A 27,213-nucleotide genomic window follows, 5' to 3' on the forward strand; every position below is an offset into this window, starting at 1 on the left:
TCAAACAACTGGGGTATACTCAAACTCCCTCTTCAGGTCCTCAAAAGTTATCTATGGATATTGAGCATACAGGGAACACAAGCAGTTATTTAAGACCTACTGGATTGCATTCTCTCTTGAGATGATGATGCCAGAGTCATAAGCCTCAGGTATGAGTGAAGTGATTCCTGAAATCAATAGATCATATTCCAGTCAGCACTGCAATGCAAACCAACAAATCTTAACTCACTTGTATTAAAATTTATGCATGATAAATCAATAGATATAAATGTGCTTAGTAAGAAATAGTTGTTCTAGACTCATTTTACAACTTACAACAGTATGATATTGCTTATTCCCCATGGGAAAGGAATTCTATTATTTTGCTGTAGCCTGAAATAAGATAGGTAGGGTTTTCAGGTAAACAATTTGGATAGGAAACAGCTATTTTTCATGTATTAAATCTATAGCTTAAAAATGTTTGAAGCAATGAAGAAACTAGTTTTCTCTAAATAAAAGAAAAAAAGGAATTATGAAAAACTAGACTGTGAGAGTGTAGCTAGGCCAAAATGCTTTGTACTTGAACACTGAGTAACTACTATTTGAAAGCTCAGTGTGACAGCATTAGCATTTAATCAAAAGCAAGAAGATAGATTTATTTCTTACCACATTAAAACTAACTAGGGAAATCAGATGTTCTTCCTCAAATCCTTGTTATGGGTAAAAGGGAAAACACCATATATGTAAAGCCAAGAATTTACTGTTAGTATTGTTGTGGTATTAACCTTGCAACCAAAACACAACTGGTAATTATTGGTCCAATTACAATGGATGCTAACAATTCTAGACTGACATATAATCACTTCCTCAGGAATGGTCCAATGAAAGTGTTATACATTAAATACCTTCTATTTGCCTGTCTTCTCTGGAACCCTTCCCAGTGTTTCCCTGGGTCAGCAATGTTAGATTTTGCCAATAAAATATAAATAGAGCATTATGAGAGGTCACCACCACAATGTCCAGGATGCATTAGTGCTGATAATTTGGAACCTTTTGTTCTCAAATTTGGGGTATGCTTAGGGTTATTTTCATAAGTTTTCTTAATGCTGGTATTCCTTTCATTGGCTCACAGAAAAAGTTTGAAAATTTCAGACTAAGTTATAAAGATAAATGCTACTGTTTTACTCAGAAAGGGTATGGGTACTATTGTACATAAGAAAAAATAATTAAATAACCTCTTACAATCTGAAATAGGGAGACATAACTGATTCTCCCCACTCCCATCTGTCAACTAATAGCCTCAGTTAATGATAAAAGACTAAAATAAAGGGTCATTGCTTGTTGTACAGTGACTGCCTGGGTTTTTCAGATCTCTACAATATGTAGCATTTAATTAGTTACGCAAAAATATGTTAGCCAGAAGTAAGGTTGTCATTTGACCATTAAACAGTTATTGTAACAGCTAAAACCAGCTTAGGCCAACTCAAGTCCAGGTAAGTGCTAAGACCCTGCAGCATAAGGTCAGTACAGATCCTGTGGCCTTTTACTAGTAATTGCACAAGTCATATTTATTCAGGTACATCCACTAAAAGCAGAAAGAATACTATCCTTTTTTCTTGAAATAATTTTTATGCACCCAAGAAAATTTATTCATGAAAGTTTCTGGTTTTATTTACTGGTGGTATTATCTTACCACCTGTTCACAAAAATCAGATTCAACTGTCTCTGTAATTCATGGAGTACTGGGTATGGCTCCACCTCATTCCAATCTGTGTATCCTCCTCCATTCCCACTGTTACAGTTCAGCAATACAAGAAGCAGGGAAAGTTTTGAATGTTCAGTCAAAATAAATGAGGAAATAAAAAATGACCAACATGACTATTTTTACAATATAGTATCCATAAATTCATGGCTGATGTAGATAGAAAGAAAAATTTGTTTGAGTCCTAGATATTGCAGATATTCAGTACACTAAACCCCAAAATATCACTCAAACTATTTAAAGTAAACAATACATAATTATCTATTTGTGCTGTAATTATATTCCAGGATGACAGCTACAAAAAATTACAGAAAAGGCAAAATTGTATTAAAACTATAGGGAATATTTCCCCATAGAGATCACAGAATGGTTGAAGTTGGAAGGGACCTCAGAAGGTCATCTCATCTAACCCCCCTGCTCAAGCAGGTCCACCTAGAATCTGGTGCCCAGGACCTTGTCCAGACAGCCTTTCAATATCTCCAAAGATGGAGACTACACAGCCTCCTTAGGAAACCTGTGCCAGTGCTCAGCCACCTTCACAGTGAAAAAATTTTTCGTGGTGTTCGGATGGAACCTCCTGTGTTTCAATTTGCACCCATTTCGTCTTATCTTGTCACTGGGCACAGCTGAAAAGAGCCTGGCTGTTTTCTCTTCAACTTCCCATCAGGTGTTTATACATGGTAATAAGATCCGCAATGATCCTTCTCCTCTCTAAGCTAAACAGTCCCAGCTCTCCCAACCTTTCCTCATGTGAGAGATGCTCCAGCCCCTTAATCACCTTCACATCCCTTCACTGGGCTCTCTCTGCTATGTCCGTGTCCCTCTTACACTGAACAATGCGAATCTAGGCACAAAACTCCAGGTGTGGCCTCACTAGTGCTGAGTAGAGGGGAAGGACCTCCCCTGACATGCTGGCAACACTTGGAACACTGCCCAAAATACCATTAATCTTCTTTGTGTCAAAGGCACACTTTTGGCTTATGTTCAAGTGGTGTCCAGCAGGAGCCCCCAGGTCCGTTTCTTCCAAGCTGCTTTTCAGCTGGGAGGCTCCAGCTTGTGTTGGTGCGTGGAGCTGTTCCTTTCCAGGTGCAGGACTCTGCACTTCCCCTGTTAAACTACATGAGATTCCTGTTGGCCCATTTCTCCAGCCTGACAGGGTCCCTCTGGGTAGCAGCACAACCCTCTTGCAGCATCAGCCACTCCTCCCAATTTGGTGTCATCTGCAAAGCTGCTGGAGGGTACACTCTTTGCCATCATCCAGATCACTAATGCAGATGCAGAACAGGATTGCATGCATTATTGACATCTGGAGTTCACTGCTAGCTACTGGTCTCCAACTCTACTTTGGGCTGCTGATCATCACAGCCTCAGCCCAGCATTCAGCCAGTTCAGTCAACCTCATTGTCTGCTCCAGCTGCTTTCATACTTAAAGGGCAACTCCTCTGTACATCTTCTCTTCTTGTCCTTCCTAAAGAGCCCACGTCCCACCACTGCAACACTCCAGTCATGGCAGCCACCTCACCACACCTCTACCATCCCCAAAAAAAGTGTAGCCCTGCAATGGCACACAAGTCTCTCACTCAGTGTGCTTGTTCCCATTACTGCATACCTGAGTGTACAGGCACTTTGAAGAGGCACCCCAGCACGCTGAGCTCCTGGAGAGGCTTTGCAGGTTTTCCCTGTAATGGTGCCTCATTGGCACTTCTCATTCCCAGTTTAAAGCCCTTCTCATGAGGTCAGCCATCCCACTGGCAGAAATAGCTTTGCCCTGCTTAGTGAGATGGATGGCACCTCTCCCAAGCAGACGCTGATCTGCAGACAGGGTCCCATGGTCATAGAACCCAAGAACCTGTCACCAGCAGTGGTTCTGCAGCCAGTTACTGACTTGTGCTGTTACTGCTCTTCTCCTTACAACCTTTCCCCTCACCAGCAGGATTGAGGAAAACACCACCTGTGCCTGCATAGCCTTGATTACCAGCCCCCCAGCTCTGTAGTCACTTTTGATACCATCCTGATTTCCTCTGGTAGTATCATTTGTGCCCACATGAAATAAGAACAGGTTGTGTGGTAGTCAGAGGACCAGATGAGCTTTGGCAATCCCTCCACAACATCATGATCCTGGTCCCTGGCAGGCAGCAAGTCTCTCAAGATGATTATTTGGGTCATCATATGGGTGCTGCTAACTTGCCTTTTACTCCTAGTAGTCTTGCATAGTTTGGGTTTAGCTGGACCAGGTTCTTTGCTTGTAGGCACTTCTGGATCCTCTTCAGCTTGATGGTGATGAGCCTATTTTGCAATTGCCAGCAGTTAGGTGGGGCAATAGCCTTCCTCTTTGTGCCAGAAGTCACTGACTTCCATCCTTCCCCTTCTTCAGAGATGTTGCTTACCTTCATAGTGGGGGTACACAATGCCTGCTTCTACAGTAAAATATTTTTATATACAGTCTCTCTGTTGCCTGTATCAGTGCCACATTTTTCAACAGGTGACAGACAGAAAAAGCCCTATTCAACTGTTTCACTTTATGTTTCTGATTCTCACAGGTTATTTAATTATTTTGTCTTATTATGTATGAATGCATCCATTTCTTTTTTTGTGGACAGCAGTAGTATTTATCCTTATAATGTAATGAAGTGATGAAGGGCAGATGGCTGAAGGGTAAGTAAAGTGAAATCACCCTGAATTTGTTCTAAACATTAATTTGCTTTATACAGTCCTGCTTTGGTCTGGTACTTTGGAATAAATGGAATGGATTATATTTGTCTTGTATCATTCCAAATAAAATTGACTCTTCCTTTTTTCATTCTGCTTTATCTAGAAGACCAAATCTCAATGTAGTATACTATTTGCCAAAAAAACAGTCGTGATTGTAATTTACAACTGTAGTAGTTGTATAAAGTTATTGTTGTGTAAGTGTATAGCATGAGGAAGGAAGACTGCAGTCTTATTTGTGTACAGTGCTTCTCAGGAGAAGTGTACCACTGCATATCGACTTGGAAACTATGAAGACCAACTCTATAAACAACCATTTTAAAAAGAAATCTCCTGCTACTGCAATTTCAGCTGGAGTACAGATATGAAGTACTTTTAACGCTTAGATGAAGCTTGTAAGATAGCAGACAGCCTCATTTCCATAGCAGCCAAATTTTATGAAGCCCTAAGCCAATTATTTAATTAGCTAATTTGCTCAGTCACAAATAATTTGCACGTAGCTCTAAATGTCAGATTTGAAAACACTGGGGAGAGTTAGTCCTAGTGGAAAGTATATTATTGAGACTAGAATTCCCTTACAAGGTTTTTCCAGCAAGTCTTAACAGGTTTGAGGGATGAAGATTAGTTTGTATTGGTGATTGTATTGAGGAGTGGGGAGGAAAGAGGACAAAACAGTAGTATGAATCTTAATAGACGATAGATTATGAGCTTGGTTGTCTAAATCATTCTTATAGAGATATATCTCTATGATACTAAATTTTAACTATGAATAATTTCTAGGCATATGCATGTTCATGAGACAGACTTGTTCACCTTCCCACCTATATTAGGAAAGGGAATTTTAGCCCTTTGGAAGAAAAATAACATTTACATTTTCCTTTAGCCCATAGTCTTTCTATGAACTTATTCTGTTGCAAACTCCAGATCTATTTTGTTTTCCAGAGTTTACATCCCCTCTGGTCATCAAACCTTTCTGATCGAGTAGTGCCACTGTTTAAATAGTTCTGCCTCCCTATAGCTTCATCTCTGCTCTTTCTATGGTTCTTCCCATTTTCCAGGACAGGAAGAAAACAGAAGCAAAAGATTTTTAAAGCTCTAGCCCTTCCTTTTGCCTCCTTACCAAGGTACTGTAACAGAGAACTGGCAAATTCATCTGCCAGTTTCTTAAGCAGCCCTTTTACTTACCTGCTGAGTGAGAACAGCCATTCTCAATAACTGCTCTTTTAAGACTTCCCCCCACCCCTCCAATCAAGTAATTTGCAAGAAATTCCTGAGCACTGACTATGCTGGCATTATGGGGAGATGACCACAGTGAAAGAAGCTTTGGAAGAATTCCAGTGGGTTAGTATGGTGCTTTTCTCTCCATTACTTGTCATTTCCAAAAACATTACCAAAATATCATTGCAGCAGCTCTTCTCCCCCACTTAGCACAATCTTTCCTTTGCATGTGTCTAGTTAGATCTCTTGTTTTCCTTAGAATTTCTATCATACTTATCTCCTCCCCTACCTTAGCCACTGTGATGCTTCTCTCCCCACAAATACTTTTGGTCTCCTCTATCAAGATTATAGTTGCTGAGTTTTCAGGAGAGAAAAAAAAAAAGTAATCCTACTTACAAGTAGGAAGACAAAGGTAAATCAAAGTTGTCAGCATCAGCATTTCTTAAATCCCAGATTTTTAAGACACCAACATCGGGGTTTTTGGATGTTGTGAAATCCTGATTTCTGAATACTGAGTGATTGCACAGAGATAACTAGAGGGTTTTGTTCATGATGCTTTTTTCTTTCCTTAATGTGCTTCTCTGTGACCTGTTACCCTAACAGGTACAATCAATGAAATATGATTTGAAGTCTTCAGCCATGAAGAATTTCATGTGTTAGAGAATATTGTGTTAAAAGTTAGATATAAGCAAACTGTTGACTTCAATTGTATCTGAAAATGGTCAATAGAAACACAGCACTATGGAGAAAGCAAGAAAAGTTATTCTGCTGCTATTTTTTGTATGTTCAAAACAATGCCAATAATCCAGCTACATGGACACATACACATAAACCAGACCGCCTCAGCTAGAGTGTCATATAATGATTTATCTTGTAATTTCCTCTCACACCAGCACACACACACATATGCACACATACATATTATTCTTCACCAGTTATCTCAGAAATATTTGGATTCTGTTTCACAAATACAGAAAACAGGCTGCAAAGCTACTGTTATTAGCTCTATTCTCTGTCTTATTGTGTTTATCTCTTCTAGAGACAAAAGGAGAATTAAACTACCTCTGTTATATTGTCAAAAAACTAATTAAAGAAAGTTAAAAATAAGATCAACAAATAAAAGTTTATCATAAAAAACACTCAAGGACAAACAAGCAGATGCCCAGCAATCCCTAATCTCTCAAATTTTACACATAATTCAACCCTGATATAAATACTAAATGCAATATTTGATCTGAGAACATAGATGTTTATCCCCAGGCCATCAGCAATAAAGCTGGCTTCATGTAGCATGATAAGTAAATGCAGATACATATTAAAGCTATTATAGGTTTACTACCTTATTTCCTTCATGTTGTAGGCAAAAGCTTCCATCTGTTGTCGTACAATATTACGTTCCCCTGTTTAATCTCCTTATTGTTTAATTTTCTCTTTTTTTTTCTGTTTTTCAAAAACCAGCTTTCATTTTTTAATCATTTACAATATTTTTTAACATTGACGGCATTGTTTTCTTGCAGTCTCTTCATTTACTTGTCTGAACTAAACTGAAATATGACAGGAAAAGAATAAGTCATAAATAAAACAAACCACAATATTTTCTCTGAATACTGCACAGGTGTTCTGTAGTTGAAGGAGGGCAAGACACTGGCTCCAGTGACACATCAGAAATGTATATACTAATATTTCATAAAAATAAAAATTCTCCTTGTATATTACTTTATCTTGATACCATGCAAATGGTCTGTATTTGTTGAAATGAAAATATTTTCTTTTTATATAAAGGTTTGGAAAATAGAAATTATTGAATTTGTCTTCTGCTTTTTGTGATATATACAGAACTATTAATTATCTTTTGGTTTTAATCCTGGGAACTGTTGTAAAATATAAGCAATTTAACTCCTTGTCATACAGAAGGGACCAACTATTTGCAATTTAGCATCTGGGCACATTCTGTAAAAATTTTTTTATTAATTGATCTCCTTGGTTGAAAGAAAGACTTTGCTACTGTCAGCTGCATCCCAAGGTTAAAATTTTTAATTTAAAATGACAAGTAGACTTGAATGGTCTTCCAATCCAAATGTGATAAAAAAATCCATAATGGCATGAGTCTCACAGCAAGTTATAGGACGTAGTGAAAACCGCCTTTTTTCCCAGTATGACAGAACTGTCTGGTCACTCAAGTACTTTTCTCATAATGGGTCCAGAAAGTGCCAATATTATTATTATAACACTGACAAGAATACACCCTTTCATTGGTGTTTTTTCTTACAACTGTGATATTGAACTGATTTTATAGCTCTGATTAGTGCTGGTGGCATATTGCATTGTGATATGTTGGACCTTCTCTCTGTATTTAATTTTTGCAGGAATTTGTGATTCTTTGTTTCTCTTTTCCTTGATTTAAATTTATGCTTGTTTCTAGGGGGGGTGAAAGAAAAAAACACTATTGAAAAAGACAAAGAGAAAAACTATGAATATTTTTTAAAGTTCATAACATTAATTAGGGAGAATCATAAAGTAGGTGGACAAGCAGATAAACCCAGTATTGACTGCATTAAGGAGATTCATAAAACAGGGAGACAAATACATAGTCAAGGTCTGTTTTCCATTATTTGCCGGTGTAAACATAAAGGATTTCCACTAAAATGAGACACTCAGAATCTGTTATAGCTGACCAAGATTTGGTGTAAAAATCATGGCGTTTGTTATACTTCTAAGCTGCAATAAGAGAACAATACCTTCGGCTGAAAGAATATAAATTCTCTACTGCAATTTTTATATCATAGTCTGATTATGTGCAAGATAATCAGCAAGTAATGACACAATTGATAAGACGTTCCTTCAAGGATTATTCTTTAGCAATTTAGGAAGTAGGGATGTTTGTTTAAGCAGATGAAGCCTTATTTTGGTTGTCATAAATAAAACTGCATATTAGAACTTACACAGCTCAGGTGCTGAATCAGAGGAATATTGTTATTTTAGCATTTGTGATACATTGAAATAAAGGTTCCTACTAGAATACCAAGGGAGAAGTTGTTCATATACCTCAGCAGAACATACATCACTAAACTGATTTTTCTGAAACAAGCATAGCAGAACTTCATAACTTCTTGCTGTATTATGAAGCCACAGACAACAATCTTTGGGGACTGTGAAATCAAATGACTTTTAGGAAGTAAAAGAGGGGTGCTGCCCATGCCAAAACACTGAGCTTCAGTTTGAATTCTCATCCTAGGCTATGCAGTCGCATTAAAACATCATAATTGTCACCTCAGGCGCGAACATTTATCAATTTATAAAATTAAACCATTAAAAGAAACCAGTTTGCCTAGCAGAGGAGTAATGCTTTGGCCTGAACACAGTGAGGTTAGCTAAGGGCCAGAGGGCAGAGCCCGAGACTGGCCCCACAGTTAAAGTGCCAGTGCGTTAACTCTCCATACTGCCATAAACCAACCGCTCCCGGCAAAGGCATTTTCCTGAAAACTGGTGAATATTCACAGGAGAGGTATGGGTGAATTGCCAAGGAAATCTGTTTAAATCCCATATTCATACACATTTTGAAAGGTATAATCAAAAGGAAATTGTCCTACTGCAGGGGGTAGTGAATATAAAGAAGAAAGTGTAATAATAAAGTCTCACAAACATAAAGAAACTGTCAGCCTTTTTTGATGCAGAAAGGATGGGAAGCTTCAAGATGCGTAAACACATTAAGGTTAGCATTTTACTTTACCTGAAACTAATTTGGACAGGTTTACTTGTGAGTGAAAGTAGAATGCCTTGTGTTAAGGCATTCTCATTTAACTCATGCTAGTTTCCTGGAGGCTATAATAAACATAACTTTTTGTTTGTTTGCTTGTCTTCTTCTCAGGAGTGAAGACAAGCCCTTAGAAGACAGGATGATGAGGAAATGTGTATGAAAACGGTAATTTGACAGCCTCATATTTTGTAAGGTGTTTTAATTAACTTCATAGAATGAGATTCATCTCACATACCTTCAGACATCTAAAAAGTAATTAACTATGCCTATGCTAGTAGTCTCATTTCCCTTTTCCAGAAGAGATAGGTGCCTGCATTGCCTTCTAAAACAAGTACCTCAAATCACCCTTGAAGATGTTAGCATCCCTCCACTGCCTGTATATAAGGGCCCCCTAATTACCAGCTTAGATTTATATGACTTAATAGTGCTTAAAATTAAATGAATGGCACCCATTCTTCCTTTGCAAGAGTTTATTTTCCCCAAAACGAAGGCAACCCTGAAATATCAGTATAGTAACACCCTATTTGACTCTTTTTCTTCTGTTAAATAGTACTACTTTGTAATGGTACATACTGGACAAGAGCTTAGCATACTACCGGTCTGCAGGGAATGATGCCATGAACTCTCTGAATTTTGGGGTTTTTGTAAATACACAGATGTTCATTAAGTAGAAAAGTATTCTTTCTTAATTCTGATACAAGTTCTTCTGGACAACTGTGTACTATTCACTGCACAGTAAAGTCTGAAAAATTGTATTAAAATTATGTGTCAGTATGATTTGACACAGGACTTGTCTCTGTTGAATCATGGTTGTATTGATGTCAACAGGATTATTGCCATTGACTTCAACAAGACTAGACTTTTGAATCTTGCTCTATCAGACTGTGAGATCTGAGCAGGATGCTCTGATTTAAACTTGACACCAATCAACACCTTACATGGAAAATCGAGGTTTACCTTGGCTGCATAAGCTGTAACAGGAGCGACTTTTCTGTCCCAGTGAGACTAATAAATACTTCTGTTGCTGATCAGTGAAATTAGTGGGGTTCAGCATACAAGATGCTGCATGACTGAGCCTTAATGTGGCCTGTGTAGGCTCCAGATGGAAAAGCACGGTAAGGATTTCTAACAGGCTCATATGTTGCTGAGGAGCAACTTTTTTCTGACAAGATTTTACAAAGCACGATTTTGTTCAGATAGAATCAGCAAGGCCTCTCATTTGATTCAGAACATGTTTCTTTTGAACAGAGCTGATGAGACACAGTATAAATGAAGACGACGCCAAATCTCAGTCCCACTGATGTCATCATTAGCTCTATTCCCACAAGTCAATGGGACCAGGATTTGACCCAAAGCCAACAGATGAACAATTATGGGAAAGTGAGCAAAACAGTAGATTTTATCCAAAACAGACTTCACACACACAGATAATTTTGACAAAGGAAATGACAAAACAGGAGCTAGTGCGTAGCTGAAACCCATTTACAGAGGATTTTTGTTTTCGTAGCTGATTACTTACAGCTGAATGTTTAGTGTAGCTTTAGGTATCTAATGATAGGTGCCTGAGTTTGGATGTAAAAGTATTAAGCAGTCAAAAGCAAATACTGAAAATTCAGATACATAAAAGAGATAAAACTGTATGCTGACTTTTCCCATTGGTGTATAAGTTTTGAGGATCTCATTAATAATAATAATGTCTGGTTTTAAGTTCAGAACAACTTTGCATAGGTAGGTATGTGTAACCTACTTCAGAACGTTAAACAGAGTTATTTTCAAGATAATGAAATCATATGAACACAGATGTTTTTAAACTCCTACTTAATAGATGTAGAACGGACATAATGATCAGTACGTAGAGGCACAGCTATTAAAATGTATCAGAAGTTATGAAATGATGACAAAGGTAACAGATGCACAAAGAAGATTCTAAACCTAAATCATAAAAACATGACTAGCAAAAGAGAAATTATAAGTTATCAACCAATAATGCTTGCCAATTTGATAATAAAAATGTTTAATAAATCCAGTAAAGCTTTAAAAGATGGAAGCTAAAATAAAAAAATTCTCATCAGATCAATTTTGTCAGTTGTATTTTGGCTGCAGGTATTCTGGAAAAGATGGTGTCATGTAATCATTCCACATACCTGCAGAACAGGACAGTTGCCTATGGCTAGGATTCAGGAGAAAAAAAAAATAACAATAAGGGTAATTATTGCAGATCTTAACATGGCACTGAAATGAAGATTCGGTTCCATTATTTTGTTTGATAGTATTTTCTGCAGAGACATCTCTGCAGAGGTGATAGCAGCCTAACCTGTTCTCTGGAGTGCAGCTTCTGTTGTTGTTGGCTTTTACACTCAGAAGGTACAAAAAGAGAAGGCCACATTGAGGGAAGATGACACTAGCAGTAGCAACAGTAGCCACACGCTGAGAGGAGTGTGAGCCTTGTGAGGTCCTGAGCAGGTGGCTGAGGGTGTTTCTGGGTCCCTAGCACCCTTGGGCTGTGTGTGTGAAGGAACCAGTCAGGTCTCACAAGTGGTGCAGGCAAGAGTCGAGCAGTGTTGGCTGTCCCTATGGCCATTCCAAACCATGGGAAGCCACATACAACCAGGCCCACGGATCACTACAAACTGCACAAACAAGGAGCAGCATCAGGTTAGAGTGACCTCAGCAGTCTGTAGAGCAGTATGTTGGATGGGTGCATGGGAAGGGCAGCACACTCTGCCAGTTGTCAGACTCTGCTCACCTGCAGGCTTTGGCTGCAGTCCTGAAGGTCACCCCAGGTAGCTGCTGGCTCTACAAACTTACCCAGCATCTTGAGGTCTCCAGGGAGTTAGACAGTGCTTTGAGGTTGCTGGAAGCATGGTGTTAGAGACCAGTTGAGAGCTATGTTCCACAGCAGACAGGAATCAGCTGTCTAGCCAGGCTAGCCTGGGATGAGTAGAGTTGGCTACCCAGAAAAAGCTCCCTATCATGGAAGCTGCTGTCCAGATGGAGGCCTGCAAAGACTTCACCCCTGTCTCCTCCTTAGAGGAGGGTGGAAGCTCCATCTGCACAAGGTGTACTCTGGTGGAGCCACTAAGGCAAGAGGGTGGAAGAGCTAGACAAGGAATTTAGCAGGCTGCACTGTGTTAGGGAGGGTAAACAACAGTATTATCCAAGACTTTGCAAGAAGAAATACTAAGGCTCCATGGCAGTGACCTCCAATGACTACCAGGAAAAGAGCTTCAACAGCAAATAGTATCTTGGAGAAGGAGGCACCATGGTCTATGGTGAGCCACAGGAACAAGATATCACTTCACTCCTCTTCCTCACATGTACCTGCCAGCAACAAATACAAAGCCTTGACAGCTGACAAAAACAATGAGCAAGATCCACTGGGAGAAGCTGCACCAACAGCACACACTAAAAACTGCAAAAGGAAGCAGGCAGTGCTAATAGTGGATGCCTCTCTGCTGAGGGGCACTGAGGCAGCCGTCTGCCAGCCTTACATACACTCAATGGAAGCTGGCTGCTTATCAGGAGCCAAGATCTGATATGTCACAGAGAGACTGCCACAACTGTTTAAAATCACAGTTTACTAACCGCTACTTCTTTTCCACATGAGCATCAATGACACAGTAAAGCAAAACCTGAGCAAGATCAAGCCGGACTTCAGAGTTCTGGGGGCACAAGTGAAAAGGACAGGGGCTCAAGTAATCTTGTCCTCTTTCTTGTCAGTCAGAAATAGGGGTGTAGGCATCAGTCAACACAACATGCAGATCAACACCTGACTTCATGGTTAGTGTCGTCACCAGGGCTTTGGTTCCTGCAATCACAGGATGAGAGCATATCAGAATACAGCCTGTTGGGAGCTGGGATCAACTTATCTAGAAAAGACAGGAGAATCTTTGCTAGCAGATTGGCTAAATTAGTGAATCATGCTTTAATTCATCAAACTTGCAGGGTAGTGTCCTAAGCTGTGACACCTGCACATTCATAGAAAACAGATGAGTACACCTACCAGACTACTGATGATTGCTCCCCAACCCTTTCCAAAGGCAAGAAGCCTACATCCAGCCACCTCAAGTGCATGTATACCAGTGCATGTAGTCTGGGGCAACAAACAGGAGGAAATGGAGTTCCAAGTCCAGTTTGAGAGTTATGATGTCATAGGAATAACAGAAACTTTGTGGATGTCATGGTTTAACCCCAGCCAGCAGCTAAGTACCATGCAGCTGCTTGCTCACTCCCCACTCCCCCAGGGGGGTGGGGAGGAGAGTTGGGAAAAAAGATAAAAATCGAAGGTTGAGATAAAAACATTTAATAATTAAAATAAAATTCGAAAACCCAATAATAACAATTAAATAATTTAAATAGAAGTGAGGGAGAAGGGGAGAAGTATAAAATTCAAAAGGAAGGAGGGAAAAATACACAAGTGATGAACAATACTCACGACAATTGCTCACCACCCACTAACCAATAGCCAGCCAGTCTTCAAACAGCTATCAGCAGGCCCCAGCCAGCTCCTCCCATTTTATATACTGAGCATGATGTTCTGTGGTATGGACTATCCCTTTGGTTAGTTCTGGCTGAGTCCCCTCCCAATTTCTTGTGCCCTCCAGCCTTCTCACTGTCAAAGACTGAGAAACTGGAAAGTCCTTAACTTAGTATAAACATTACCTAGCAACAACCCAAAAAATCAGTGTCTTAGCAACATTGTTCTCACACCAAGTCCAAAACACAGCACTGTGCCAGTTACTAAAGAAAATTAACTCTCTACCAGCTAAAACTAGGACAATGGGAAAGCTCACGCAACTGGAAGATTACAATGGGTGGCTACAAACTTTTTGAAAAAATAGGAAAAGAGGAGGTGGAGTTGTACTTCACAAAAAAGAGAAATTGAGAAATTTGAGTGTATGGAGGTGAGCTGTGGAGAACATGAAAGTTCTTATTAGATGACATTAGATTAAAATTAGATGGATTGTCACCAAGGAGGATGTTGCATGAAGTATGTGTTACCAACCTCTCAATCAGGATAGTGAGGTCAATTAATTTTTTTTATGGATGTTCAAGGAAGTTTCAGGCCAACAGAACCTGATCCTCATGGATGACTTCAACTACCCAGACATTTGTTGTGAAAACAACACAGCAGTGCACAAGCTGTCCGTCAGGTTCCTGGATTGCTTTCAGCTACAGATGCTGGACATGCCAATCAGGAACAGCATATTGCTAGATTTACTGCTCATAAACTGAGAAGACTTGACAACGTAACTGCCAATGTTAACCTTTGCTACAGTGGCCACAACATTGTGGCATCAAGATCCTGTTGAGCACACCAAAGACCAGTAGTAGGACAAAGACCCTGGATTTTGGACAAGCCAACTTCATTGTGGGCAAAGCCCAGGGATTCTGTAGAAAGCAACCATGGAAGGCAAAGGAAGTTGTGAGTACTGTGAGTTATTAAAGAACAGCCTTCTGGAAGCACAAGAACAGAAAAGGAAAGGAAGAAGGCGGAACAAGAAAACAACCTAGCTTAATAATGAGGTTTTGTGTGTGCTAAAAGGCAAAGAATAAGCATACTGTTTATGCAAAGGCAGCCAAATAGCCATCAAGGACTATGAGAACCTTGATTGGGCATGCAGAGATGCAGTCAGGAAGACAAACTCAGCTTGAAATTGGCCAGAGATGTCAAGAACAAGAAAGGGTTCTTTAGGTATGTGAGCAGTAAGCAGAATCACAGGGAAGACTTAGGCCCATTACTAAACAGGGTAGGGAAACTAGTTACTGATAATGCTAACAAGGCAGATGTTCTCAGTGCCATCTTTGCTTCTGTCTTTACCAGCATAGCTGGACCCTATGTCACAGGATCAAGTAGCTACAATGATACATGTGTCACCACACCAGTAGGGGAGGAATGGCTTGTGTGCAATGTCTTGCAAAGGCTCCACCCAGAAAATTCTATGGGCCTGGATGAAATCCACTTCAAGGTGTTAAAAGAAGTGTCTGACAATGTTGCAAGGCCAGTGTCCATAGTATCTGAAGTCTTGGCAACCAGGATATCCCTGGTGGATGGAAAAGGGCAAATGTCATACCCACCTACTAGAAGGGTCCAAGGGAGGACCTAGGAAACTATAGGACCATTAGTCTTACTTCAGTCCCTTGGAAAGTGATGGAATGAGCCCTCCTGGAAAAGCCAAATTGAACATGTGATTGGGGAAAGCAAGCACAGATTTACTAAAGGCAAATCATGCCAGACTAACCTGCTCACCTTCTACTTCACACTTCCTGTTGACATTGTGAGCGTAGATATTTACCTGAACTTTAGCAGTGCGTTCAACTGTTTCCCACAGCATTCTCCTTGACTAACTGGCAAACAGGTCAGGTGGGTAGTCTGTGAGACTGGTAGGAAACTGGCTAGCAAGTTACACTCAGAGGGTGGTGACCAATGTTTTTCTTCTAAGGCTGGCAGCCTGTCCTAAGTGGAGTCTTCCAGGGATCAATAATGGTCCCCATGCTGTTAAACATCTTTCTAAACTATCTGGATGATAGGATTGAAAACACCCTCACCAAGTTTGATGACACCAAACTGAGTTATGAGATGAACACATCAGAAAGGAGAGACATCTTACAGACAACTGGACAGGTTGCAAGAGTGGCCTAGCAAGAACAGTATGAAGTTTAACAAAGGCAACTGCAAAGTTCCGCATCCAGGATAGAATAACCAAAGAGCTCAGTACAGGTTAATATCTCTGTGGCCAAGGAGCAGCCTTGCTGAAAGGGATCTGGAGGTCCTGGTGGACAACAAGCTGAACACATCAGCAGTGTACTGCTGCAGCAGCAAAGGCAAACTGGATCCTGGGCTGCATCCACAGGTGCATTACTAGCAGAGATAGAGACATGATCATCCCAGTCAGCATTTGTGAGGCCTACCTGGAGTACTGTGTCTAGTTCAAGACAGATGCAGAGACTAGAGAAGGTCCAAAGGAGAGACATAAATTATCAGAGTGCTGGAGAACCTGACCTATGAGGAAAGGCCAAAGGAGTTAAATCTTTTCTCCTTGGAGAAGAAAAGGCCTGGGGGACACGTTACCACAGCATTCCAGTATTTAAAGAATGTCTACAAGAAGGACAGAGGCTCTCTTTTCACAAAGAGCCACATTGAGAAGATGAAGGGCAACAGGTACAAGCTGTAAAAGGAATCTTTTACAGTGAAAACAATCATTCACTGGAATGACTTCCTCAGGGATATGGTAGAGTCTACATCATGGAGGTTCTTATGGCAGTTGGACAGATTGTGCTAGATAATGTCATCTAGGCTCCCTTTCCCATGAAAGGTTGGACCAGATGATCCTTTGAGGGCATTTCCAACCTAAGCTGTTCCATGATTCTAAATTTTCCATTCAGGATATTTTATTAGCTCATTACACCCCTATAAGGTGGGTAAAGGTCAATCTGATGTCAGAAAATGAGCAGCCATTTTTTACTTGCTCTTTGCACAAGCATCCATGAGCCTGTGGAACAGAGAACTGTACCTATGGGCTACAGAGGATTTGCTTTCTGTAAGGTCTCTACATTGCATTTGCATTTTCATTAACAGTAATCTTCCACTTTACATGTTTAATTTGAACCAGTCTTAGTCGTTGCTGTCATCAAGGTACAAAAACTGTAGAGTGGTCCAAGAACTGCCTATTCAGGGTACAGTTCCATACTTACCATGACAGCTATGTCTGGAGTATCTATTTCTTTCCTATTAGGTTTAAAATGGGCCTGAACATTTGCAGCTGTTGTAGATTAACCCTTATAAGGAGTTCAGCCCCACACAGCCATTCACTCACTTCCCCCACAATGGGATGGGGGAGAAAATCAAAAGGGCAAAAGTGAGAAAACTTGTGCATTCAAATAAGGACAGTTTAATAGGTAAAGCAAAAGCTGCACACACAAAGCAAAATAAGAAATTCATTCTCTACTTCCCATTGGCAGGCAGGTGTTACTCCATTTCCAGGAAAGCAGGGTTCCATCATGTATCATGCTTACTTGGGAAGACAGATGCCATAGCACAAAATGTATGTCATCACACCCTTTCATTCTTCTCCCAGCTTTTTTTACAAAACACAACATCATACGGGCTGTGATATTCATTTGGTCAGTTGGGGTCAGCTCTCAGTTGTGTCTCCTCCCAGATTCTTGTGCACCCCTAGACTACTTGCTACTAGGGCAGAGTGAGAAACTAAAAAAAGCCTTGATGCTGTGTAAACACCAGTCAGCAACAGCTAAAACATCAGTGTGTTATCAACGCTACCTTCATCACAATACAACACATAGTACCATACAAGCTACTGTGAAGATAAGTAACTCTATCCCAGAGGAAACCAGAACAGCAATGAATGACTGTAATGCTTGTGATTTAAAAAGCAATGAGTTCCTAACACCACCTAAGTTTTTCTTGTTAAATTAAACCAGAGCAGTCTTAAAGATGTTCTGACTTACAAAGCATAAAAATCAAGTAAGAGCATAGAATTAATTGTTTATTCTACTGAGCAGATCCTAAATAACAGTACCACTGAAAGAAACAACGTGGACTGCTGTGTTTTTAGTTCACAAAAGTTTAACTCATCCAACCACACAAGCCAAAGTTAGTAAGCAATTACATAACATGCAACATGTAAATAAATCCTGTATTGAAACCTGATAATAAAAATAGATGCAGGAATCCAAGGAATCTGTTGTTTTGCTTGAAAAACAAATCTGCAGTCACCTGTCTGGGTATGAGACAAATCTCATTTGACTTGTTTAGACTTCCATTTCAAAGTTTGCCTGGGTAGTTGTAGGATGTCTGCCCATAGCTGTATTGTTTCCTAATATTTATTACCCTTTCAAGGGAGTTTGACTTTGAAGATACTATCATGGAAAACAAAGCATGCATTATTCAAAAACAGAAATATTTTATAGTATGCCTACATGTTTTTACCAAGGTTAAGAGAAAAATCTACTGAAAAGGTAATTAACTCTGTTCATAGCTGGTGGTATTCCTTTGCTTCTTTTCCTTCACTTGCTTTGTATGTTGGACAGTTCTGGCCTAAGAGTTTCAGATATATTTTAAAATTAGTTTCCTGAAGATGCTTTATACTTTAGAAAGTAGCTGGCACTTCAACAGCAGTCTAGGCAAAGGAAAAAAATGCTGAAAGAGCAGAGATTAATTCTCATTTCAAGAAGTACCCACCCGAGGTCAAGAATAAGGAACATTGGCAAGAAGTCTGCAGATGCCCTGCTTGTTCTGTACCTATTCTGCAGATATAAAAGACTACTTTTTCCAGAATTGTTGCAGTGGTAGATTGCACAATCAATAAATTAATATTTTCCTGTAAGCTTCAAACTTTCATATGTATGAAATACGGTCTAGGATGTTGTGGTAAAAATATTTTATCAGCATGCCATGTTATTAACTGACAGTGAAGCCATAAAAGAATTATAGTCTTCTGGGCAATTTTTGCCAACATAACCACATTTACATCATCATGTCCTCTCTACATGGCCACTGAAAATCATTCTGAAAAATATCTTACAGAATTAAGGAAGTTAGCTGTAAGTAGCAATTGTTACTTGCTGTCCTCTGTAAAACTCTGCATTCATTTATTTCAACATGTGTATATGATGTTTAAGGAAGCCATAATATTTAAAAGTTTTTTCTAGAACGTAGTTTCAAATATATCATGAAAACAAAAAATTCCACTAAATAGTAACTGAAACGTGGGAATGTCCATATCCCACTGGCATGAAGCTCCCTTTTAAAGCCTTAATGGAAAACAAAGCCTTAAATTAATCTTTCATCCCCAGTTTAAACTGAAATTGTATTGCAACAGTAAGAAGATGTATTCTGTATTTAAAAAAGATTAATAAAATATTTTGGGGGTATTAAAATACAATAAATAATATCAGCTTTTAGAAACTACTGAGACATTGGCATATCACAGCTAACCCCAAGATAAACACCCTAGAAGACATGAGGCAAAAAGGTAGCATGGTATACACCTAAAAACTGTGGAAGCCTTTGGTAAGCATTATGAACTGCATGGTTGATCCATATTATGCACCTATGGAACCTTAACATGATATAAGCATGTACTTATCATGGAGAGGTTATGCAGAACTATCAAGCCTAGCAAGCTGCCACAAGGCTTTTACCATCCCATACCAGGTTAACTTCAATAAGTAGCTCCCACACCTTGCCCTGGCACAGCCACCAATCCCCACAAGGCTTCCAAAGTTCATCTACTGCCCATGCTGTTCCTTCACCCTCTTCAGACCAGACCAATCCACCCTGCTTCTTGCCTTTGCTACATCCTTCTCCTTGTCTTACCTACACCTGAGCACACTCTCTACACCCTCTCCACATCTTCTGAGTCTCATTCCAGCCAATACCCCTTAGAGCTATTTAACTACTTAGCAGGAACCAGCCACAGCTGCACATTATCTACGTCAGCCAACCCACCACACCTGAAACCACCCCACAGCGGTATATTATCAATGTTAATTAACCTGCCCTCATTTCTCTATAATTCCTCTACAGAGAGAGACCTGCAGTAGTTTTAAGAGCCCCTTTGAGAGACAAAAGAATGACATACAGGCCTTGAGCAAAGTGCCTAGAGGCATTATACCTTTTGTAAGTGATTTTTTTTTTTTACCTTTTAGCTGAATTATTGTTATGGAGTTTGGGGTCAACATATTACTGTAAGATGCTATATCTGGGAAAATCTCTTATATACAGGTCTATCTACCACCTTCCTGAAATTTTGCTACTTCAGAATGACTACTACTACAATTTTTCTACTTCAGAATAACTAATGTAAAGGAAAGACAAAAAGTTAATTGAGACAAAATAAAAACAAATCTATGGGTAACAGTCAAGGGTGAGCCATCGTGTACAGGGAATAAAATATTGTCTTCACTCACACTTGCAGTAAGTTTTGACTTTCAGGCTTCACTGAGATTAGTTCGGGTCTTATGTTAACAATTACTGTCATTTGTAATGTTAACATAACTAAGAGGATCCTGTTTGTCATTCTCTGTGCCCTTGGCAAACTTTTAAACAAACACAGAAATTAATTTTCATAACAGTTGCAGCAAAACTAACAGGAAAGTTGCTCTTCCTCTTGCCAACCCTTCCAAAAGCCAAGCAAATAAACATATTTTAGTTGTTTATCTTTTTACCTCAACTTCTCACATCATTTAAAAAGTTTATTGACTTTAATCATCCTACTGTTATTTACTATTGTATAACGTATGCCCCACTCCACATAGAATATGATACATAACACAAATTTCTAACGCTTTTAAAAAGTGGGCAAAGGTTCATTGTTCTGAAAATGTTTGTACTAATATATGTGATGATGATGATAATGACAGTGATGAAGATATTAGCTCCTGTAATCCTGATACTTCCCACATTTTCTGGTGGAGTTTCTAAAAGTTTATTGCATTGAAGCTGTCAGGTTGCACTTCTGAGCACTGCTATAGAAGGATTGTTATGGAAATCTGTGGGGTTTGAGATATTTTTTTTTCCCTGCCTTTCTTGTTAAAACTTTTAGATGTGCAAGCTTTTCCTTGCAGTGAATGAGTTAAAGAAGGGATGGTTCTTTACAAACACTGTAGTATTGCCTGAACTAAAAGTACAGACAAAGGCATGTTTAGAAGTATAACTGATATGAGTAAAAATAGAAAAACTTGCCTTCTGATTGTGTTGTGAAGTCCTCACAAAGTAAAAAATCTGTTTTAGACCCAAAACTCCAGACCTGTAAACACTTGGACAGACAGAAAAACATTTGGAATACTTGGACAATATGAAATACCTAACTGTAAATGAGTCACTGTTAATATTTGATGACACTAGCTGTAACAGTAATGCTGGTTATTTTTGACTTGCACAACATTGTGATACCACCATAATAATGTCAACTAGAAAACACGAAATCAAGCATTTCTATAGCAGAGTTCATACTGAGTTCCTAGGAGATGCCACATCTTTCTAAACATATGGGGCTGAAACCAAGAGTCTCTTGGGTATTCCAGATACATCGGCTTGATATAAAAATCTTAGAACGCTTTAGTATTTTATACACTGATGACTGGCCCCTAGCCATGCCATTTATGAAGCTTGTAATGAAATGACTGAAAGACTATACTTACACCTGCATTTCATCTAGCGTAAGTAAATTTCAGATGCTCTGATTTGAAATTCGTTTCCACTGTTTTCAAGAGAAGTGGGCAAGGCTGGTTTTATTTATGTATTTTATTTTGATATATGACGTGCTGTGGAACAATCATATTTTTTTTCCTCTGGGCTTTAAAAAACTGAGTGAAAATACGACTTATCTGTTTATATGAAAGAAGAAAACTGTTGTATATGATTTCTTACATAGTTGTCAGTATTATGATGGTAAAAGGATCAGAAAGAATTGCAATGAGATGTAAATCAGAGTAAACTTCAGCAGAAAATATACCAAAATATTGCAAACATAGGCAAAATAAATACAGATACAGTCTTCAAATATTAAAAGCCTATTAAGTAAAGCCTGCCATTCATCCACCCCTTTCAATTTATCTTCTTTTTATTGGTCATCTTTGAGCTTAGTAGCTATTCTTTTTACACGTACCTTTAATAAGCATTTACAATTGACAATAATTTGCTTTTTAGTTTCAGATTTCATTGAGTTTTAAGTGGTTTCACCCTTCTTTCCTCATGTGCTATGTAAAGATGAAGCAGCAAATAAAAGACTTTGTGTTGACAATTATTTTTTTTAATTTTGTACGTGAGTCACTGTACTTGTATAGATCACAAATTTCATCTTCAATTTGACTTCCACATCATTTAGACACTAAGTAAAGTGACACATTGTTTATTAAGGATTGCATGAGGTCTTGTAAATGTTCCACAGTAAACCATTCACTCTATCTAGGCTGAAATGTTGTCAAATCTTGCCAAAGTACCCAAAAATCTGAAGTTTTTTTTAATTTTAGTCCCTATTAAATATTTCAGTAAAATGCAAATAAAATAAATTCTCCTTCTTTTTATAATTATAATACAACAAAAGAAAGAATCCTACAGCTTTCAAATGAAAATATGTTCCATCCTGATTAATAGCAAAAAAGGCTTTTCTTTCCTACTCTCATCTCTCCTTTCCCTTCTCTACCATCACAAGAGTTAAATTGGCTATATCTGAATGTTTATTTTTTTGCACAAATGACAAGTCCTCCACTTTCTTCTTAGATAATTGCTTTTTCAGGGGTAGGTGCATAGAACTTAAAGGTAAATGGTTCACAATGATTTCTTGTTTAACATGCTGTATATCACAAACTGACTTTTTTTCTAACCTGTTTCTTCCCATAATTTGTATTTGATAAAAAGCTTATCTTTCAAATGTTTGTATAGTTTCAGTATGATGACACAGCAAAAATATTTATTCATTCTTTTGATATTTTAATGCAATGGTTTCGTTAAAAAAACCACAATATAAACATGTAAACCAAAGCACCTCTTCGTTTTCTTTTTGATAAACTTAACTGATTAAACTCTTTTCAAAGTAAATATTTTTTTTTTCTGCTCTCCAGGAATAATTTTTACAGCCTTTCAAAGCTTTAAACAGTTCTTTCAAGAAGAACCTCCACAAAACTTTACTCATTATCTTTCAGATTACACATGCCAAGCAACACTGAGAGACACATTGTACTGCTCACAGAAGTAGTACTCCTACAATTTATACATCCAACGAGCATACTGGTCTTTCTGCCTTTGAGAAGTATTCTGAGTGGCCTCTGTACTAAAATTCTTGTCATTTTCAAAGTAAGAACTTTCCCTGTTCAGTGGGAATGTCTTCCTAGATTCTGAATAAACATAATTATTGAAAATGAGTGTTCTTAGACATATATACACATACTTTGCCCAGCTTAACAAATTCTTACAATAACTCTGTATAGCTGCCTTATGCTCAGCATAATTTACCACTCCACTCATGTAATTTATGCATTTTAGAATCAATTATATCTTTATTTCAAAGAAAAACAAAACAAAACATGAGTTTCGAAACTTGTGGAGTGCCACTTCCAATATGGCCCTTTAATGATGATCTCCCACTGACAACCATTTTTAGCTTAGTTCTTACTCTGTTGAGATTGAACCTTGCACAGTGCCTGGTGGTCTCTTCTCGCTCAGAAATCTATGGCTTTCTGAAAACTGTGGTTGACTTCTTTTTTCTGAAGGACTTTGGGGAACAAAAGCACTCTCCGCAACACATTCCTAACACATGTCATTTTTAATAAAGAAAACTTGTAGTCAAATCACACATCCCATAACCTTCAGCCAGACAGATGTTGGGGTCTGAAGGAATTCTTCATCCTTCTGCACAGAAGTGGTCAGACCTGTTCTTCATGTGTTTCACTTTCTTCCGCTTCTTCTTTATCTAAAATGAAGAACTATATCAATTATTCTGGGGTGCTGAAAGGGATGCCTAATCTTAACCAAGGTCACCAAGCTCAATTTAAGAGTAGTGGAACAGATATAAGACCCTGGGGGGAGGAGGAATTAAATGATCAGATCATCCTTTCTGATCTCAAGCTCTATGGCATTTTTCATGTACCTGATTCTGACTAGTGTGTGGGAGAAAGAAGGCAATTCATCTTTCTGGTTAGAAAAGGACTCATGACAACCTCCCTTTTTTTTTTTTTTTTTTTTTTTTTATTTGTGTCATCTAAATTTTCAAATTGTTTCCTCATCTTGCTATATGCTCATGTCTGCACTGCTCCTGCTTGGTTTTTGGCAGCCAATTTGGGGCTGCGTTTCTTAGAAGTACATAAAACTAACATTGTTATGTGGCTCTTCTGACAGGCAAAGCACTCATGCAAAGCAAGATGAATGGGATGTCAGTTTTCCTTATCATGGGATCTCCATTTAGTGACCCAGATGAGAACCTAGAGAACTTGTCACGGAGGCGAGACAGACCAGATATGGCTTTAAATGGGGCTCCAAATCTCATATAGTTTTGAAGCTACTGCTAGAACACTGAATTTGTCATAAAAGACTTGTCAGTTCAGAGTTCATTAAGGTAAAAGATGAGAGTGTTTTATCTGGACACTCTTGAGCCCTCCTATGGTAGGAGCAGGGACTAGTTACAGCCCTTGAATGGAAAAAAAATACCTGCTTTTGCAGTGTTTTCTTCCAGCTTTCCTTTGGATTGAATCTCTGTGGAATAGCTCCTCCTGGCATATAAGTATTTCTTTTTCTTGTTTGTCTTTTTCGGCTTCTTTGTTAAACTTGGAGGTGTGTTTGCAATGTCAATTCAAAGTCCCTTGAGATTTGGCTGAGACTTGAGGTGAGGTGTTAAACTTCACAAGCCTGAATTGGAATGCTTAAGGTGAGAGACAGGGTTTTAATCACTTGCTCTGTGGCTGCCACACTAGAAACTTTGTGACCTCAGCTGAGTTTTCTTTTACTCAGAGTCCAAAATCAATAGAAGTATTCATGACTAGAGAAATGACTTGTGTTTACCTTTGGCCCCAAAGTTGGGAAGCATCAAAAAGTGTATTTCTCAGATGTGCAGTTTACAAACTGTGCCTCTGAAACTCTGAATTCTACTGTTTTGAATTCCATGTTTTGTAAATAATTCAGAAGTGCAGTACCATCCTTGACAGAACAGTTAATCTTTCTGCTTCGCAGTCATATTTTCTTCACATCACAAAGGTTTGGTCTTGTACTAAGTTTACTTATACATCTTAACATTTTTGGCAGATAGTAATAATAGTTTATAATAATAATTTTAACTATTATCATCATTGTTATCATTATTATATTTTTCATTATTATTAATAATATTTAGTAGTATTATAATATAAAAGCTTCCAGGATTTGGGTGGGCTGACCTATAATCTTCCAAAGATTTTATTTTAACATGCTTATTGTAATATTTAAATTATTCATATAAGTTGATATAAGATATAAAAATATAACTATAATAGGAAATAATAAGTATAACTAATTATATTTATATGATTATAAAATGAATCAATGAAAATTATAATAAAATATAAAATTGTACAGATGCTGGAAAACAAAGCAGTTCAAATTTACTAGACAACTTTTTTTTTTTTAATAGAATCCTCCTTAACACAGTCATTGAATTCTTCATAGTATCATGTAAAACACATACTGATATCAAAGCTATTTGGAGAACTAGTTAGTTATGCTAAAACCACTAATCGGTCATATATGCACTCTAAGCATTTATGTTTTCCTTATGCCATCTGTGCATCTGTGTGCAGCCCAGTAAAGTATTCAATATGGTGTACGAATAAACCATTCAGATTGTGCTGCACACGATGCTGTTGCAATGACCTGAGGTGTATGTGACAGTGACATTTGGAGTCTTTCGCTCAGCATCTGTGTACATGATTATCAATAGTTTTGAAGCAGAAGGAAATGAGCTATGAATAAAAATAACACTACACACCTCCTGACAAGTATTCTAGTCCTGCAATTCTATCTCCTTTCATGATGAAAAAGAGCTTATGAACAGTAGTATGATTGTCAGATTCTCCAGGTCTGTTCACATCTTTCTTTTAACTAGCAAAGTATGCTTTAGATACATATCAGTAAAGAAAAAAGAAACCCACCTACTTCAGCATTTTCACAGCCTAATAATGTGAATTAAAAAGATATGCACCACTTATTATATAGCAAATCTATGGAACTCACTGCTTTAGAAGCTAGACTGTGGAAGAAAGGGAATAAGATGATATAGGCACAATGCTGTGCAGATCTGTTGTCAGAAAATAATTTTCCACAGAAAATTAATCCATGTCCAGCAATATTTCTTCAAGTAGCTACCACTAAGGAACACCAAATACAACAGCTGATCATTTGAGTTTGATCCAGTATAACAAGATTAAAGGCCAAGTGAAAAGTACCCCACTTATGTACAAACCATCAGCTGTACAAATATAAGATGAGAAACAACTGGCCAAATGGGGATGATCTGGGAATTATAGCGGATTGCTAACTGAGCATGAATCAACTGTGTCATATTGTTACAAAGAAAGTAAATATCAAACTGCTATGTACAAGCAGAGCACCCTCTGCAAAACGCATCCAGTAATCCTCCTGCTCACTCAGCACTGACTGAGCCTTGTTTGAAGTTCCATGGCCAGCAGTGTGCCCAGCAAGACAGAGGCAGCACAACTGGAGAGGCAAGTGTAAGAATTGAAACCGATTTGTAACGGAAAGGACAGTGAAGAATTAGGATAGATTTCCTAAGCATCTCGTAAACTTTGGAAACTTTCGTGTTTGGAAACATTTAAGATCAGACTTAGGAAGTATCAATCAGGAATGACATACTGGTAACTAATCCTGCTTTGTAATGAGGAATGGAATGGATGAGTTCTCCAGGTTTCTTCTAGCAACATTTTCTGTGACTAATGAGTCCCTTAATGTCCCCTTTTCCTAGATAGGTAAAGAAAATAACTATAAATCTAATGAGATATTATATACTTAGACAAGAAAATTATGATTTCTTCAAAAGAGCTTTGGTAAGACTCTTGAATGTAAAAGCTTTTATTTCATTCTGAATCAAAGCAAGCTTTATTCTTCCTTTGATCTGAAAAGAAGTATGCTTTCCAAAATAAGGTTCCTCACGAGGCAAACTGAATTTTTCTTAAGTTGATTTAGTTTAAGTAAAAATAAACATACAAAGAAAACCTAAAGTAATGTAAATTATTTTATCTCTGAGGAACAGAAAGCTACTCATAAGCCTCTGTCATGCCT

Source organism: Falco punctatus (assembly GCF_963210335.1).
Source record: "Falco punctatus genome assembly, chromosome: 2".
In the NCBI taxonomy this organism is placed as follows: Eukaryota; Metazoa; Chordata; class Aves; order Falconiformes; family Falconidae; genus Falco; species Falco punctatus.